At 43.7% G+C, this 20,002-nt stretch overlaps 1 protein-coding gene across 1 annotated transcript in view; it reads right to left on the bottom strand.

The window, feature by feature from the left end:
* LOC138581063 (ADP-ribosylhydrolase ARH1-like) overlaps positions 1–20,002 on the bottom strand; it is a 189,122-nt gene that overhangs the window by 16,883 nt on the left and 152,237 nt on the right. The gene's annotated exons all lie outside the window — the stretch shown is intronic.

Genomic DNA, 20,002 nt, shown 5'->3' with positions numbered 1-20,002 from the left:
TTGTGTCAAAGCATTACAATACGGGCAATTGGAGGTTGTTAGCCCAGGCACAGGGGTGCCTAGGGTAGGACTACTGTCCATTAAGAGGGGTGAATGGGGCGATATTAAATGGGAGGGAAGCATAACACTGCATGATGATGACGTGTGAAGACTCTAGCAGACGACATTAGACTGCGTTACATTTTCGTTCACAGTGAATACCGTTTTTAAACCGTACACACTTTTGTGAGCTTTTAGTGTGGTGATATAGTCAGCATGGGTAAAATAAAGCTATTTTTGCTGTTTCTAAAATTATTTATATAATGTCAGGTTGGTGTTATGTATTTTTAAATGCATTGCTATAAACATTTATTTTTAGAATAAAAACGTTTTTTATGCTCATAACATTATCGATGTATACAGACGCAAAATCTATTAGTCACAGATCAAAATACATAACTCATTAAAACATCACAAATCTTTTTTTAAATATATACACGCCGCAAACCTCCACACAATTATTTTAGATCCCAGTGCATTCATATTAAAAACAGAACCACACAAACAAGTCTACAATAAACATGCTTTGAACATACAGGATTGTGGAGATTGACCAACACTAACAATCTACAAGAAGGCATCAAACGGTGCACACAGATGATTTATTTATTTGATTTGTTTGTGCTTTTAGCTAAACAGCTTTTTGCAACTCACTAAACAAAAAGAATACATATAAAGCATCACAATTAAAAACATATATACCTATTAAACCATTTCATAAAAAACAGGCACTCAATTACTACAGCTTTAGTCCCTACTAAAAAAAAAATCCAAGATTTTCAATTTGATTTACATCCATGTTAACCCAGCAATGCAAAACGTTTTTGCACAATTAACCAGATTTGATATTGCTGCTGCCATGATGACAAATGACTCTGTCGTGTATATTGCTGACCACAATTGATCAGTTTGCAGACCATTGCCAATTGTACAGAAGTCTCCATACCGCCTCCAATAATGTTTCTTTAACTCAGGACAGCCTGTCAACATATCTCTTGATTTCTCCACCTCTATCTTACAGCAGCAACATTTATGTTTTTCTAGTTCCAATTCCCGCCATGCCTCAATATTTTCAAGGACTGACAGGGTGTTCAAACTCAAACACGTAATGAAACGGTGGAGCTCAGGGCAACAACATTTTATTAAATATGTTTTGAGGAGCTCCCGGCATTTGGCTCTTTGTGGAATATTCCATATACTTAAGGAAACTTAACAGATGACCAACTTCAAACCGACACATAGCATCTGTAAACCAAACGTTTACACTTGCAGAGTAACTCACTCCCAACACAAAAGACAAAGAGCTTCCCTGTACAGACCTAGCAGCATTTTGTAAAATCAAAGAAATTTGATAAACACAAAATAAAAAAAATAAAAAATAAAAATAAAAAAAAAATTCCATATATCGTCTTTTTTAGTCAAGGCATCAAGGTTGCTAATTCTGTCCCAGTCCAAAGATTTCTTCTAGGCAATTTTTCAAAAATACCAAGTTCATTTGTTTCTGGGACATCAATGCCAAATTCAATTAGATGCTGAGTGGCAACCCTTTTAAGTTCTTCATAAACTAGATTTTTCCCCTTTCTCTACTACCATCTTCCAGATAATACACATGGTCTGACATGATGGACATTAAGATATCACCATAATCCCGCCCATGCATAAGCTTGATGTATAATTAGCTACAGGCAATATTCCAATACATATGCAATGAAGTTAGGCCCAATTCTAAGCAAATTGCCTCCACCGGGACTGACCTAGGCAAACCCAGTACAGACCGGAGCAATTTCCCCTCCAGTGCCTTGAGCCAGCTGATGTTCTTCTCTGGAACAGTTTCAAGAGCATACAATATGCAGGGAACTGTGCTTTTTGTATATACCTCTATTAAGGCTTCCACAGAACCCCCACATTTTGATTGAACATCATTTTACATCACCTGCCAGTGCCCTATAACCTTTGTGTACATCATTTCTTTAAACAAAGATGCTGGGGGATATGTGTAGATTGGACATCCTAGATAGAGGATCTAGTTTGTGTCCATCAATATGCCAGACAAAGGGAAGATTGTGATGTTTCCCATCAGCTACGGTCATTACCTTGGTCTTCTTCCAAATCGGTAGCCCATTTTCTTGCACATATTCACACAATCTCGTTATTGATCTTTGGACACCCACTGGAGTAAGGTCTATCAGGACAGTATCGTCAATATAACAAAACCAACTTATGCTCTTACTAGCCAATTTAGGTGGGAAATGTGGGCAATTCTCAATCGCATTACCCATATCGCACACATACAAATTGTAGAGAGCGGGGGCGCAAGGACACAGCCTTGTTTCAGTCCCACATTTGTCCTGTTAAAGCCGGATAACGCTCCATCCTGTGATGTTCTAACTACCACACTAGTATCCGTATATAAGGCATGAATGAAAAATAGCAGATCTGGATCGATACCCCTTTTTTGACAAGTTTTTCCCACAGCCTCCCTCAATTTACACAATCATAGGCGTATGAGTATGCCACGAAGCATAGATACAGGCAACTGTTCCTTCTGCGACTTGCTTCTGCCACCAGCAATCATAGTGCCCATTTGCTATGCATCGTGCCACACCCAGTTCCAAAATCTGTTTGTTGGGGACTTCAAAGCTTTTTTTCTACAACCCATTTATTCAACTGTATTAACAGTATTCTAGCAAAGGTTTTGCTGCTAACGTCAAGCATTGCCAGTAGTCTAAAATAACTAGGATCAGAGTATAGGCCTTTTTCATGTACCTTTATCAGGATGGAGCTAAACCAGCTATCGGGTATTCACCCACTCTATACAACCTGTCTAAACACAGCAGAGAATATCTTTGCCCGGACACTAGGACTCTGTTTCATTGCTATGTTTGGGAGATTGTCCGGGCCAGGAATCCTGGATGATTTAAGACCCATAATTATCCGATATACATCTCCTTCATCAAAAGATAGATTTCTCAGTTTAATGCCTTCCTGCATCTGCAAATTATAGTTTCCTTTTGATATATTCCAATACAGGATTTTTATGTATTCGCACCAACTTTTATCCGAGATGGAACAGATTTCCTTAGGTACCCGAGCCAAAATATGAGACCTATACAGATGCCAACATGTTTTTGCATCGTGTGCTCTTATTAAATGATGTATCTGTTTCCAATTTATTGAGTTTTTACTTAACTTGTGAGATCTAAGCCTTTGTTTACATTTAGCATTACATTTATTTATTTCTTTTTCTTAGCAAAGTTTTTTCCTTTAAGCGTTTTATGGTGCGAATACAATGTTATCGTTTAGCCTTCTGTATGGCTATATCAAATGGGATCTGATGTTTTCCCTCTATTTTTTGTCAGGCTCTGTCCCGATTTAAGGAGGCAATAATACTTCACCAGTCTGTGTATATACTTAACGTGGTATCCTGGCTTTTTGACCCACTTGCATAACATACCAGAAAATATTTCTTTCACTTATATCTGCCACTGACCATCTAATTTTTCTGCCCTGTAGATTACTGATGGCTAGCGCAGACTAGCTGCCTTGAGCCGCCTTTAGATGTGAAGACAGTAACTACCAATGTTGCATGGTCACTCGGGTCATTAAAAGTGACCTTACAGGGCCAAATACACTTCTGCACATGATGCAAGGAAAAGAGAGCATCCAAATACGTGGAGCAAGTTTAACAGTGAAGGACTCTCTGTGGGTGTAAATGGAAGCAACTCAAAGTCCAAATGGAGACTTGATCAGATCGTTCCTTTTTTCAAAAGTTTATCTTGATATAAACTGTGATGTTTTCTTTTTCCTATTCCCAACTCACAATAACTTTTCCTCCAACTCAACATCTTCGATGGCAACACAATGAGCATTAAAGCCTCCAGCTATAATAACTGCCCCACCAGGGACTTCATCCTGCCATGCTTCTAGGATTTTTCAGAGACTGTCTTTCAATGTCTCGCTACATGAGCCTTCTGGAGGATCATATATTGATATTACCACAGTTTTTAGTTTTAATCTTGTAAAATCCATAATTTTTGCATATGACAGGTTCCTCTTTAGGTTGTTCGGGTGGTATTTAATCGGATTCAGATTGCTTCTAGCCCCAATACATAGACGGCCCCCTCTTTTCCTTTGCTTGCTTCCCTTGTGAATATGGTATATCCATCAACAGCCAGCTTACCAGTTATCCAAGTCTCTTGCAGCAAAAACAAATCTGAAGAGGCCAATAACATCTTTCCTTCTTTCCGAGAAATAAAAGAATTTTACAATCTGGTATTCCATGAAAATATGTTTAGGGGTTCCTTCCTTCTGAGATGTTCAATTTTGCTCCCCATATTTGATTGTACCATCCAATCGGTTGCTCTGACCTGTGGAGCGTTACCAAGAATTTGGGACATTTCAGGCACAATACACTGTTGGGCATGCCACTGCGATTGTCACCTCTTCGTTGGTCAGATGTATGTTCAGGTGCTACTTGTGTAGCATTTGTTTTCGTTTTATGTTGTATTTCGAATCCCAACTTTTGTAAATGATTTAGTGATGCACAGATGCGGTCCACCACAACAGGAGACACAAGGCAGCATCTACCCAGCATCTACAATGCCATCAAGACGGAGATCCTCCTCATCGGCACACCTTCGCCCTCCTTTCCCCTCACTCTCTGGCCGGCCTCCCTTGGCCCTCCTCCTACCCCCACCTTTCCTTCTCCGCCCACATCTCTGAGGTCTCTAAAAAGTCACATTTCTGACTGCACCTCCTCAGAGGTACTCTGCCTTTCCCCTCCTTCCCCCAGAAGCTCATGGTCTCCCAAGCTCTGGTTCTCTCTAGCTTGGACTATTGTAATAGCCTCTTTCTAAATCTACCTGCCTCTACTCTCCGCCCTCTGCAACTAATCCAGAACAGGACTGCGAGACTGGTCCTTGGCCTCAAGCCCTGGGATCGTATCTCTCCAGCTCTCAAATCTCTCCACTGGCTCCCAGAGGATGCAAGGGGCTTTCCGGGGCCTCGGTCCAAAATACCTTCAGGTATGCCTCCGCAAATACCTCCCCTCTCAAGCTCTTCGATCCTTTACCTCAGGTTCAGTCGTTTTTCAAAGAAACAAGCTGGGGGTAGATCTCTGTCTTCGGCTGGGGTCTCCCTCTGGAATAGCCTCCCTGCCACTCTAAAACTTGAGGAGAACCATCTCTGGTTCAAGAAGCACCTCAAGACCATCCTCCTCTTCTGCCTTCGCTCCCCCTCTTCCCTGCTGATCTGTTCTCTCTTGGCACTGTGCACCTGGCCACCCTCTGTCCTTCAGGCCCAGGTACCTTGTACCCATACAGCCCCCCCTTTTTCTTCCTGCACTTATCAGACCTACCCTGTCTGCTGCCTTAAACCTAGCACTTGCAAATTTCTGGCTGCATTACCACTGTTTGTTGCTTTTATTATGTATTTATTGTTATTTATCCGTTTCTCCTCTGCTTCGCACTTTCAACTTCTCCCTCCTTCCATGCACTTTTCCCCTCCCCCACTCCCATGCACTTGCGCGTTCTCAATGTCACTGGGCCTAGTAAGATCGCTGTTTTGTTCTCCCCGGTTCCCCTCCCTTGCCTTGTCACGCTCTGAAACACTTGTGTACGAGCGCGATAGGAATAAAATATCAATCAATCAATACCCATTCACTACTGCTGCCCAATTCTGTCAGTTCCACCTTAAACAAATCTCTCGTAGAAATCGTTTTCGAGTCCGAAACCAAATGTAGCAACCGTAGAAGTTGTAAACGATTAACATAGGGGCTATCACAAGATGTATGCTTCTCCCATATTAGAATGGTGTTTCCAGGAGGTAAAATTCTCTTAAAAGCATTTGCTGATACATAAATAGGTTGGCTTTGTCCACTTGATTCCATCCTCCGACGGCAGTGCTTACAGTGCCAGAATGATTACCATCTTGCAATCTGCCAACTGCTTCGGTTCTACTTGGCACTGGTATCCAAACAAAGGCTGGAGTCTGATGAACCACTTCTGCATTAAACATTTGTGTGGACTGTTGAGCCTCTGAATGGTTTAATTGTTCAACCAAATGTTGACTTTGTTTTTGCTCTGTGCTATCCCCATGTGCCACTTCCTGGCCCAATAGCCAATTACTTAGGTGCTAGTGGTTTGTGTTGCTGTTTTTTTCTTGGGTAACAAATGTGTTTCCTTTTGGTGTTTTAATTCATAACACTTAATCTTCTACACAAACAATGTCTGCTGGTTAGACACTGCCAGAGCTTGTTCCTTTTTTCTCTGTGCACCCTCACTTGTCTGTCCCTCCATGTTCTTTCTTTTACGCCTATTTTGGCCTTTTTTGCAATTCAGCATTTGTTTCTCTTGTTTTGATTTCTTAATCTTCCGAGATTTTATTTCTTCCATGTTGAAGCGGGATTCCTTGCTCCTACAAGATTCCAATCCCAGCCAAACTATTTGTTTTTTTTTCCAAACTAATGGACGGAATTGTTAGGGGCGTACCATAAACCTCAAAGAAGTCAGTATTTTGTGATCCTGCGTTTATCACAAATGGTGTGATCCAGCTGACTTTGCGTTAGGATTATGTCCACCACTTTTGCCCGTATATTTTTGGTGCCGCGCTGATCTTGTGCAAGTGAGGAACAAAGAGCAAATATAGCTTCCACTGTGGCAGCGATAATAGATGTACTATTTTGGAATGTATATGTTCTTAATTTATTTTCCTCCAGAGTGGTGGCACAAGAATCTAGGTCACAATCATACAACGAAATGGAAGCAAGTCTATTTAGATCTGGAAAGACCGACAAGTTTGTGCTAGGTATCAGCAATGGGTCATTTATATGTGTCGGTATTGTTAATGGTAATGGCTCCAATGTGCCCCCTTGCAAATTTAGGCATAAATTGAGAAGGTAAATATTCTCTATTGCAATTGAAGTGGACACGGTCTTATTTGCACTTTGTGTTTTCTGCTCTGCTTCTTTATTTGGCAATAAAGAGAAAGAGACAGTCATGTTTGTGCTGTTTTTTTTTTACTTTGCCCGACTAGGTAAGGGAGTGTTCTTTGAAGTGAGGATTCAACCTGGGAACATGGCGAGGAGCTAAGGAGACCTGCTGTAGGCAATTGTTAATTTTCATCCTACATGGTAGTGTTCCCCAGGGGTACAACCTCTCCCTGGCTCTTTAACCACTACCTAGCACCTCTGGCCCACTGCATATCTACCTTCTGCTCCAACCTTCAGTGTTTTGCGGATGACACCCAGCTCTCCTTCAGGCTCCCCTCAGCCTCTTCTGCTCCTTCTTTCATACCAGACTGTCTGCAATTCAGGAATGCTGTGCGTCCAACGATCTCTGCCTTAATGCCAGTAAGACTGAGATCCTTCTCATTGGGACACCTGCTTCGGCCTTCCCCCTTTCACTCTGGCTGCCCACCTTGGGCCCTCTTCCTTCTCCTTTTTGTGAGGCTAAGAACCTTGGGGTCATCTTCAACTCCACGCTCTCCTTTTCTCCTCATATCTCTGATGTCTCTAAGAAGTCACACTATGAGGTGAACCTCCTCAGAGGTATTCTTTCTTTTCTGACTTTCTCCAAGAAGCTCACTGCCTCCAGAGCACTGGTCCTCTCTAGGCTGGAATACTGCAACAGCCTCTTTCTAAATCTGCCTGCCTCTACTCTCCGCCCTTTACAATTTATCCAGAACAGGACTGCAAGACTTGTCCTTGGCCTGAAGCCCAGGGATCTTATCTCTCCAGCCCTGAAATCTCTACACTGGCTCCCTGTGACTGCAAGGATCAAGTTCAAGACCCTCTGCATTGTCCACAGGGCTTTCTGGGGCTGGGGACCACACTACATCCAACTCTCTCTTCCTAAATATCTTCCTTCTCGAGCTCTCCGCTCACCCACCTTCAAATCTCTGAGGGTCAGACACTTCTCCAGGCAGAGAGGGTGGGGGGGGGGAGGCTAGATATTGGTCTTCGGCTGGTTCCTCCCTCTGGAACAGCCTCCCTGCCTTTCTCAAACTTGAGCAGGACCACCTAAGGTTCCAGAAGCAACTCAAGACCATCCTTTTTGCTTCCGCTTTCTCTCTCTCCCTTGCCGATGTCCCTGCTTGCTGCGTATACTGGTTACCTGGCCGCCATCTGAATTTAGGGGACCAGGCTCCTGCATGACCAGTTGCCCTTGCACTGCCTCTGGGGCCCCCAACCACTTAAGGGACTGTATCTGCAACCCTACAGTCCCCTGACTCTATGCACTTATGAGCCACCTCCCAGCAGCACTTACAAGTTTCTTTGCACTCTCCCCTTCCCATCCTCCCCTGTCACCCCCCGCCCCACCCGCACTTGCGCAATCTGAATGACACAAGGCCTAGCAAGATCATTGTTTTGTCCTCCTTCTGCCCTCCCTTCCTTGTCTTGTCACGCCTAGAAACACTTGTGTACAGGCGCGTTATAAATGACTTATCATATCATACATCGCTGTAGAGACTTCCCTGATCTTAAAGTGGCAGTTGGTCTCTGCACCCGGCTGCGCAGTGCGATAGTCCTCGGCAAAGCAGGCTTAGCAAGTCTTTTCTTGTCTTCATTTGCTCCTGCTATGACCACTTTTTTACTTTTCATTTTTCAAATGTTAACTTTTGATATGATCAAGACAAAAGCAGAAACACCTCACCCGTTCTTCCCGTGTAAAGTGCGGTGACTGCAAAGGAGCTCTCTCGCAATTCCCTTGCCACAGACGCGCGCGCTGAAGCACTCTTGTGGTCCGTTTGATGTATTGCAGGCCAGAGCAGACAAGCACAGATCCAGACAGCACCAATGGAACATCAGTAGAATATCCACTCTCGACACAATGTTGAAAGGAAACAGAAATAGCGGGTCTGCAGTGACAGTAGAGCAATTATCTCACAACTCCCTTGCCACGGAAGCTAAGTTTACTCGACAAAGCTAAAGTAATTTAATAATTCCACAAAATGGAAATAAATGTCGCCCTCACGTCCTCCATCTTAGTTTTGCTACATACCAACTTCAGGGTGTACTTCAAGGATTGTGCGATCAATGTTTCACACATAACCAGTGCCTAAATAGGTGGCGTTACCCAAGAAGCAAAAGGCTGCAGAAGGATGAGGGGTAAGTGGGGAATAGGGAGTTTTGGGTCAAGGTACAGAAATGGACAAGGGACTGGAGGAGGGGGGGGGGGGGGACAGGGTGAGAGAAATGCCATGACGTATCTATAGAACAGGTTTACTTTTCTAAGGATTAGTTTTACGGAAATGTTTACAGAAAAGAAAAGAAAAGAAAACACAAGCTGCCTGCTGTTCTCTCACTTAGGTTTTCATTCACAGTCAATATCCAACTTAGTGAAGTGTATTCAGAGTGCAGTCTCGAGGACGGTGACAGTTGAGGTTTTCTATTTTGTCACATCTGTGTAAATGCCTAGTGTTACTGCTTGAAAATCTCCTCCTGCTCTTAGGAATAAAGTCCCACTGAATACTGGCATAGTACCACTGTTGAAAGGTCCATCTACTCCAATATTGAAAGATCTTTTGTTTGGGCCACCCTTCCTAATTAGGTCCAATGTGGTAATTTGACCATACCAGAGCAAGAAAAACAGATTGCACCCCAGACTTACTTCTACAACCTCCCAGCAATGAATGGATAATCACTCCACATGCCTTGGAGTAGAAACACGTGTCTGCTGACTTCTAAGAGAGATAAAATCTTTACTCTGAAATGAGAAAATTCCCATCAAATAACACACAATAAAAAACAGCAATAAAATTACTTTGGATACAATCAAAATCTTGCGGTCTACAAAAAATAAACTAAAATAATTAATCAAAACATAAAAATTGTCTGCGTAACATTAGAGCCCGCTCAATGTATAAATATATGTTATGGGCTGTGTGAGAAACCTGAGGGTATTCTGCCGGGCAGACCTCAAGAATCCCTCATTCAGGTGACCAGGGAAGGGCTAGCACGCTCAGATTCCAACCCTAGGGCTGGACGAGCGAGGCAGGATCACCTAGTTAGGGGAGCCGGGGTCATGCCCGGAAAAATGCTCCAGGTGAGGCGCGGTATTTCATCGGCGAAAAGGACGAGGAAGACTAGGTCCTTGAGGTTCTCATTGGCTGTAGCAACTCGACTTCCCTTCCACCCAAAGAATCTCCCCTTATACAAATCCCCTAAGAACCCAAACCCTGTTACACTTGAAGACCTCTCCAAGAATCCCTGTTTTCCTGTTTCCAGTGTTCCCACAATCCCACCCTGCTCATTTCACGCTAATGATCCCGGTTATTCCCGTTTGTTTCACCAACCCTACAACAAAAAAAACTCTCCTTTCTAACTTAACCAACCTCCCCCTTCCCTGTAACACCTTTTACCCCATCCTACCCCATAGGATACTTAGAAGCTCTATCTTCCCCCCCTTTCCGACATGAACGCTTTCTTACACTGTAACAGACAATGGACTAACACCAGAGCCGTTTACCTGACATGTCCCAACACACGGGTCAGGCAGAGTCAGCCAATTGACAACCACGCACACCTGCCGGCCCTTTAACCTTCCACACAGGGATAAAAGGCAGAGCATGAAAGCACACTTCTGAGCAAGGCCGAACGCACGAGGAGGCAGCTACACCAAACCGGCAGTTGAAAAGGAGAAGAAAGACAGTGAGATCTTTAAGGACGACAAAGGGGGAGTTGCACTTCCCCTTCTCAACTCATGTCCGCAAAACCCCATTACAGGGAAATCATAAGACCCGGAGTTACAGCTGAGGTGCGGAGCAGCAGATGTCAACGGTACATGGGGGGCCTCCCACATTGATAATGCAGGAGGAGAGGCAATCTGGCTACCGTGGTACTATCCTGGACTTCAGAGAACAGAGAAGCCAACAGATTCAGCACAGCCTGTGAGTCAGAGGAAACTGACAGCAAACAGAACTGTGCTGAGCCCAAGGTTGTAAGTAGCAACATTCATGAACGCCAGGAATTTGGAAGACAAAGAACTTGTGTGTGTGTGTGTTTGAACTTTAAAGAAAGAACAGTTGAGGACCAGGTGCAGAGGGGTCCGGTGCTACGTGGGTGCTTATTCGTAAGGCTCTTACCGGTACCTGTTTGGAAACTACAAGAACCAGAAGGCCCTAGGAAAGGGTGGAGTAAGGCGTCTGAGTGTTCCTACAAGGGTTACGTCAAATCCCTTGTACAATTGAAAGTCTCGGACCCTTTGGCAAAGGAATGCTAGGAGAAGAGAACCTCGCTTTCCAATAAGATTGTGAACTGTGTTAAAGGAAGGTCATAGTGAACCCGACGGAAGCAGGCCCAACTTGCAAGAAGGATCAGAGCCCGGCAGCGGGAGATCCCAGAGGGGAAGAGCAACCACCCAAAAAACAAGACTACCGAAATAACTTTTTGTTTGTCTACCATTTGAGAAAATACATGAACTGTGTTAAACAAAGTCCATAGTGAACCCGACGGAGGGAGGCCAAACTGCGAGAATGATCCAAGCCCGACAAAGGGAGATCCTGTGGACGAAGAGCAATCACCAAGGTGCAAGATCACAGAGAACTTGTGTTTGTTTGTCATTGTGAAACACCACAGGCTGGAACTGTGAACCTCATGCTGACGAGGCCAAGGAGTGTGCTGTTCTCTAGAGTCTCACCTTGTCTTGTGCTTCAAACATGGGGTAGAGTGACCCAGCCATAACATCCTGACTTATCATTTGGTAAACACTTCTTTATTTTCTGGTGAACATTATCTCACACTGTAATTTAGGGGGTAAGGATTTGCAATTGTTTTTTTTTTTAGTATAGTCCCTTTTTATCTGACAAGACGCCACCAGGACTGCCTTATTATTTGATGGTCGTAGCTTGCTCCCATCTTAGATTTACGTTTAGATTAGGCGTTTATCTCACCCATCATAAAGGTCAATAAACACCCTTGAACTGTGATCACTTGTGTCGGTCTTTCCTGTTGCAACCCTGAGTTCCTTACAGCTGTCAGCAGGTCCGCGACTGACAATAAAAATCTAAGTGCTAATTGCATGTGTCTAAGCTTGGACACTCTTAATACTGGAATTATAAAATCTTTCCTTGGCTTTGCTAAAGTAGGACAGAAAAACAGGAAGTGCAGCAAATCATTCCTATGACTCTTACAGCAAGGGCAACTCGTCCTCTCAGTGCAATTTATTGATGACAAAAACGCCCTTTCCCCAGTGAACAAAAGATTTGCTTTAAAAGCCACGATCACTGCCCTTTTCCTTGGGGTGACATACCATTGGCCGTAGGCTGCCTTACAATTTTGGGGCAAGATTGCAGTAATAAAATTGTGTGCTTTGCTTCTGTAATTCACTCTTACTCCTTATTCTCGAGCTATGAAGGAGAGAACATGTCTATTAACTCTCGCCTGTCAGTATTTCCTGCTCTTAGTTCGTCGCCAAATAAATGTCCAATCCCAAGCGCATGTAAGGATGATTTTATATATTTCAGCCAAGGCGTGAGGCAGCACATGAATTTGTGTTCATGAGATCCCTTATCAGGTCTCTGGCTATTGACAATTGGGGCCTCTCCCATCAAAGCAGCCAGTAGATTAAGGGTTGCATTGCTATGACATCTTCTACATAAACTACTTCAAGTTATTTCTGCAAAAGGTGCCCTGGAAAGCCCAGTGGTAAACCCATGAGGTTCTTGAGGAACACGTTTTCAGTTATTTTTTGTTTATTTGGTTGGTAATTACCCCACGCGGCCACACCATATGTCATCATAGGTACTGATTTTTCCACGTAAATTCAAATGGTGTGATCCATGGGCAAGCCACCCAATTTTGCCCCAAATCTCAGGATGGAGCCGTTAATTCAAGATGCCTTTATGGATTGCTGCTTTACATGTTAAAACCAGCCCAAGTCACTAGAGATCGTCAGCCCAAGGTAATGAAACGATTCAACCCATTCAAGACTTTTGCCTGCTGCTAGTATGGCATTCCCTCATACTTTACTTTTGCCAACGCACATGACCTTTGATTTCCCTGCGTTAATTATCAGGCCTCTCTCTTTCATGTAGCCATTAAATCCATTTACCAATCGCTGAAGGGTGTGTGTTGTGTCTTGTGTTCCCTGCCTTGGTCCTGCATGAATGCTTGCTTGACAGAATGCCTGGTGGAATGTGGAAAGTTGAGGTGTGAGTGCCCCTGCAAGTTCCATGAATGTCAGTTGGAGTGTAGCAGCCTGTGAGAGTGGAGGTCAGTGGATGTCTCCTGTGTACCTTCCTACTTGTTTACCCTTGGACTTAACTGATGTATATACCTTGTCACTGAAACTTAGTAAAGAAGTTCACTTCCCTTACCTATACTATCATACTTTCATATCACCCCGCTACAGTGTGCTTAGCCCTGGCCACCAGGACTGCATCATCCGCATACAGGAATGCACACACCCTTTGGTTAGCTATTCTCGGGACATCACTCACCCATTCGGTAATGAATTTATATTAAGATTGAAAAGAAGTGAAGGCAAGAAACAGCCCTGTGGCACTCCATGAGAGATCTTAAATGCCTGTTTTTCTTGGCCTTGGTTTCCCAGTCTTACTTTTGCCGTCAGATTGGTATGCATATGAACTAAGATCTTTATCAACTTGCCTGGCATTCCCATGGAGTACAATATGTTCCAGAGCTTGCCAATGTCTACACAATCAAAAGCAGTCGAGAGGTCCATAAAAGCTAAAGGTCAACACAAAGCTTAAGAACTCTAGATGTAGTGGTGATTCTGGTTCATGAATGATTATTAAAACCGATCCGACTCCGCTTCTATCAACTATATGTACATTTGTAAATGCCTCCTTTGCTGAAAACCTTGTTCCAAATAGAATAAAAATGCTTGGATTTTACCTTTGTTAAAACAACCAAGTCCATGTCCATTGACGGCTACCAACTATAGACCAATTACTAATACCCCATTCTTGTTAAAGATACTAGATCGGGTTGCCTATACTCAAATTGCTGAATATCTCAATCAACATCAGATTCTGAACAAATTCCAATCTGAATTCAGACAGTACCATGGTACGGAAACTACTTTACTTGATTTGAAAGCTAAGCTATTTGAGACCATGGATAGGGGCCATGCATCCTTGCTTATGATCTTGGATCTTTCTGCAGCCTTCGGCCTGGTGGATTATTCTATACTGACTTGAGGGAAGTGTCTAATTTTTCCAGGAATACGGCACTTTGGATATCTTCTTTTTTGAATAATAGGCAATGCAGAGTGGTGGGCGGAGATGCAGAGGCTAAACCCTTTACTTTATTATATGGGGTACCTCAAGGAGCCTGTGTCTCCCCCTCACTTTATTATCTCTTCATGATCCCGTTTTTATGACCCCTTGGAAAGTAACATTACTTTTACAAACTACGCGGATGACACGCAATGAGTCATCCCGCTCACGGGAATACATGAGGAGGATGAGCGTAAAGTCAACCTACTATGACAAAATTCAAACTTGGATGCTTCAAAACGGGTTTGCTCTAAACAAGGATAAAACTGAATTAATGGTGGTTGGCTTGCCGGAATAAATTGAAAGGTTAGACCCACTCTATAACTGCTTCTCCATCGCTGACTGCAAAATCGAAGTTCAGAGCAAATTTAAAACTCTGGCCGTTATTTTGGACCGAAACCTGAATATGAGGTCACAGATCAGTGGTTTAGTTTCAACATCCACTTATTATATCAAACTACTTGTATCAATTCGGCCTTGTATCTCACAAAAAAACAGAGACAATTGCTTGGGCCATAATCAGTTCAAAAATCGATTATTGTTGCAGTCTGCTTAGCGGCAGCCCTGCAGCCCTCAAGCAGAGTTTAACCACCACCAGGTGATACAAAACAGTGCTTTTAGGGTGGTCACCGGGCTGAAACGGAGTGATCATATTTCAGATGCAAGGCGAGGCCTGCATTGGCTGCCGATAAGGGCCTTAATTCAGTTCCGGCTATTATTGATCACACACAAATGCCGATTGGAACTTATGCCCTCCTACCTAAGCGATCGATTGGTTAGGAAATATAATGCGAGAGCTCTAAAATCAAATAATTTATATCTACTAAAGACTCCTCGCTCCAATAAAGCTCCTACGGGATCATTTGCCAATGCCGCCACTAGAGCTTGGAATGCTCTCCCTGATGAATTTAGGGACATAAAGTCAACTGAAATATTCAAAAAGAAACCAAAAACATTTATTTTCTGTTAAATACGGCCCGTAGCAACTGTTTCTATGTCCCTTTAGCATTAGGTGCTGTTCTTTTGTGTGTCTCTTTGTCGGCGCCCGTAAGCCTTCGGGTCATTGGAGAGTGATACAAATGCATATACAATACAATACAATACAATAAATAGACCATGCCCTTACAGGCACGAACACACTTGTTTAGAACCAGACCTAGGTTTACTAACTGATCAACTGTTCCAATACCCTCTCGAAAACCATATTGGAAATCCGAGAGGAAACGATTCTCAGAGACACAAGTCATAATCTTTTGATGTAGTAGCCACCCACACCATTTAGCAAGGTGTCAATAAGTGAAATTGGGTGGTAACAAGATGGGTCAGTTCTGTCTCCCTTTTTGAAAATTGGAACACTGACCACCTCCTTCCATGAATCTGGGAACATCTTCAGGTGCAGTATTATGGTAAATACCAAAGTAGTAGTCGGCACCCAAATCGCCTTCTCATGTTTAAAGAATTCTATTGGAATGGAGTCCGGTCCTGCTGCTCTGCCATTTGCAGATCCAGTAAGAGCCATCACTAACTCGTTCATTGACACCACAAGGCTCGGGCCCGTATTATGAGTGTTATAGGGGGCCACTCTGTCGCTTGTGTCATCGGTCGTCTCGAGGTTGTGATTTTCATATAATGCATAGAAATGCTTAATCTGACTTCTAACAATAAATATAGCACCAACAATTGGTTTTAATCTTGCTTATTGCAACAAAAGTTACTCATTGAATAACACCGAGCTCAGGTGAACAGGGATCAATCTCCTATTCGAAACTTACCATTTGGCGAAAGAAGGGCACTTTCTCACTGGAACCCCATCAGCAGAAGCAGGGTACATTTATGAAGGTACAAGATCAAGCGCAGTGATCTACCCATGCTAGTGCCACCCCCACCCCCACTACTTCACAGGGATCTTCACATATATCACAAACATCACAGGATGTCCATTTGTTGACTTCTTCTGTGCCCTTTCCTGGCAGAATTAGGCATCTCTTTGGATTCATTGTATGCCTCCTCTCATCACACTCTACTACGGCCACTACTACTACTTTACCGTCAGCCCTCACTTCACTATTGCCACAAGAATACATCACTTTTTATACATTTTTATTGTCAATATCATGAACCTGGCCCGTAGGCAACAGAGCACTTTAGAGAGTTCAGGAGAAGCCAAAGGCTAGCGTCGAGCTAGCATTTTTAACAGCAACTCAGTACTGTGGACTGGAGGATTGTCAGGGTTTCAGTCCTGAAGGAGGAAGCGATGAAAGAGCCATGTCTTCACAATTTTGCAGAACTGCATGATGAAAGGAGCAGTACAAGCCTCCGGGGAGAGTGAGTTCCAGAGTGGTGGGGCATAGCAGGAGAAGGATTGCTTTCTGGTCCTTTCCTTATGGGTAAGCGTGGACTCTTAACCTTTTGATGGTCGAGCTACGGGAGGTGCGGGAAACTCCTGAGATAGAGTTTGGCTGCCCGGTAAGATAGGGTTCCGTTAGAAACTGCTTTGTATTTGATGCATGCAGTTTTAAAGGGAATCCTTGCGCAGAGGGGAGTCTGTGGAGATAACGTAGGATGGGGTGATGTGGTTGCGGCAAGGAGGGCATTATCCCCATCAATGTGTGGGATGACCAGTGCCTGGACTACTGTACGGAAGTTAGCGGGGGGGGGGTGAAGGGTTTAATTTTCCTAAGTGCAGAGTTTTGGAGCCAGGCGGTTTGGGCTTACTTACCCACATGTTTTTGGAGGGAGAGACTGCTATCAACAATGAAGCCTAGGGATTTAGCTGGGTTGGTCAGCTTGCGAGTGAAACAGTCTAGGATCATGTTGTTTTGGACGGTCTGTTTGGAGAGGGGGCTGATAAGGACAAACTCCGTTTTGGTTGGGTTTTAGGTAGGGGAATGACATCCAGGTTTGGATGGTGCAGCAGTGGAGATGAGAGACGTGAGGGAATGGAGCCCTGCGGTGCGTTGCAAGATTCCAGTAGGCATTTGGACCTGGACTGCCCCATTTGAACAGCTTTGGCGGCATTAAACGCAGTTTGGTATTTGGAGTAATCGCAATAATAACAGGAGTAATGATGAGATGACAGCAGAGATTCCGGTTCAGCTGGTCAAGTGATATCAGCTCCAAGTGAATTCTTTTGTGCAGGAAAACACACCCCTCCAGTTATAAGCCCTACAAAGCCTGGCAGTGCCTTTTTATTGGTAGCAGTCTTTAATACAGGAACTGATTTTTCCAACTTCTCCTGCAATTGTTATAGAAGAAAAGCCTAATTCCACCAGAGCAGGCCTGATGACCCTTGGCTGCCTTTTACATCCTGCCGGCCATGAAGCGACCTGTGTTTTTGCCATCCACTCACTACAGGTAAACCCAGCAGGGCTACAATGGTATTAGTGAGGCCTTTTTACTTTTCAACAATGGCTGCCGCCTTCCCCAGCATTTGCCGGCAACAAGAGTGCTCTCTTGGAGCACCCCCACTGCACATTAATTGGCTATATCACTGGATTTATGACCAATCTGGGGAGCCGGCAGGTGAAGCCGGCTGCCTGCTCTAAGGCCCACTTTGTAAGGCCCTGTTACCACCTGTCTGGCCTTGGCCAGTCTGCCATCCTGCCCCTTTGCTGGTCCCATACACTCCTACTCATGGCTTCTGGTCCTACGTTCTGTGCCTCAAACACCAAGCAATCCTTTCCCCCTCTGTTGGAAGCCTGCATCACTGGGTCCCGCTCTGATGGCACTGGTAAAATGCTCACCTCTCCTGCCCTTTCCCGCAGCTACGCTCTTCATTCCAGTCTCCTTTGCTCTTACCGCCACCTGGCAACGTGGGCGCACACTCTTTTACTTGCACGTTTGACCCCGTGGCTCACTCTCAGTCATGCACTAGAAGCTCTCAGGCAAAACTGCCCAGCTTACTGCTCCCTCCCCTTCTTCCTCCCTGATCCTTCCCTCTGGCACCCCACATTATTCTTTGTAATATGCATGACTCATGTCCTTGTTACCATAGCTTGCCGTCTTCCCCATGAATGTTCATTCCGCTTTACCTACCTTTATCTGCCTACTGGTGTAGCCCCCACCCCCTTGTGGTTATGCTTCTCCATCTGCTCCACCATGACAACAAGACGGCTTCCCTCTTTTACTGGATTGACACACTCTGCCCTGAACTGTACTACCTATCTGTACATGCTAATACGATGTGGCCCCCTGCACCACAGGGTGATGCTTACCTAATGTGTGCATAGCTGCTTGTCTGCATGCCTGATGTAGTCCCTCATTCTGTGAGGTGAGGCAAGGTTTTTCCAGGCTGCATTCACTCATACCTGCTTGTCATAATTGCATGACTGTTTTTTCTTAATGCATTTCACCTCCCTGCATTACCTAAACTTGTTTGCATTTAATTGTACCTATCACCTTCTTCCCCTCGTGCACTCCCCTTCGTCCCCCTCTACCCCTTTTTTATGTTCAGCACTTGCACGTTCCAAATCGTCTTACAACCCAATCAGAACACTGTTTGTTTTTCTCCCTTCTTCCCCCTTCCTGCACTTCCCCTCCTCCATCTCTCCACTGCTCTCATGCTAATGTTTCAAGACCTTTTAAGAATGTTTTGTTTCTGTTTTATACCCTCTTCCTCATCCCTAGTCCCCCTTGTCTTGATGCGCCTTGAAACACAATTTTAGCTATATAGTGTGCATTACAAATAACCAGTAAATAAAATTTAAATAAAGATTCCATTTTTTTTAATCGTGCCAGAAGCCTAGACAAAGCGGGAAAAAGGGGAAGCAGTTGAAATAAATCTAAAAAACAGAAGATGTCATCAAAGACCTGTAATTGTGACTGTAGAAAGTTTCTGAGAGCCGAAAGGCTACTCCGGTGTGTGTGACCGGATCAAAAAAAGCTGGTGAAAATCAGACAAAATGAACAACCACCACGGGAATCAGGACTTATTCAATTGCTTGACAGTCAGTTGTCTTCGCCTCTTGACTTGGAGGATGAACCCTCCATGGAATTCATTAATCCATCTACATATTCTACCGAAAACTCTGAGGTTTTGGGTAATGCAGCTGCCACACATTTGAGGGACATTTGAAGCAGCACAACTTTTCAGCACTCTTTACCCGTGACTTCACATTGTTGCAGCAAAGAAAACAGAGATCAGACCTCAGCTATGCATGCTGAAAACTAGCTTCCCCATTTCTATACACTGGAGCAAAGAAGAGTTTTACTAAATCAAGTCTCAGTGAATCAAACTAGTCTTCACCTGCAATTTACTGAGCAAGATCAGTACAGATATTTACCTTTATCAATAGACATAACAGAATTAAATTGATTCAATGTTCTAAGTTTGTATGATGCCATCCCACCACCCCGGTCAATTCAATCTTTAGATATTGACCAAGTGGAGTTTTGGAATGATGGCCACTTAGATCAGGTGTTTTTTTTTTTTAATTTGTATTTATATTGATATTTTTCCCAACAAGTGACAATCAGTACATGTTAATTTCACATTCCAGATTATTTGCAAGTAATAACCATAAGGTAATCATAAAATAAGAAGACAACATAAAGAAAACAAAAAATAACTGATCCATAAACAATTGGCTGTCACTTGTCTTTTGACCCCCTCCCCCTCCCTTCCCTCACATGGTACTACTTCAAGTGAACAAATAACAGTAAATCAGTCGAACAGAGCAGTAGGTGCTTCACTCAGCACCGTTCAAATTGAATGTTTATCCAAAAA

Source organism: Ambystoma mexicanum, chromosome 3p (genome assembly GCF_040938575.1).
Source record: "Ambystoma mexicanum isolate Mex_15411 chromosome 3p, UKY_AmexF1_1, whole genome shotgun sequence".
In the NCBI taxonomy this organism is placed as follows: Eukaryota; Metazoa; Chordata; class Amphibia; order Caudata; family Ambystomatidae; genus Ambystoma; species Ambystoma mexicanum.
The sequence above is the reverse complement of the archived record's forward strand: the minus strand, read 5'-3'. Positions and strand labels throughout refer to the sequence as shown.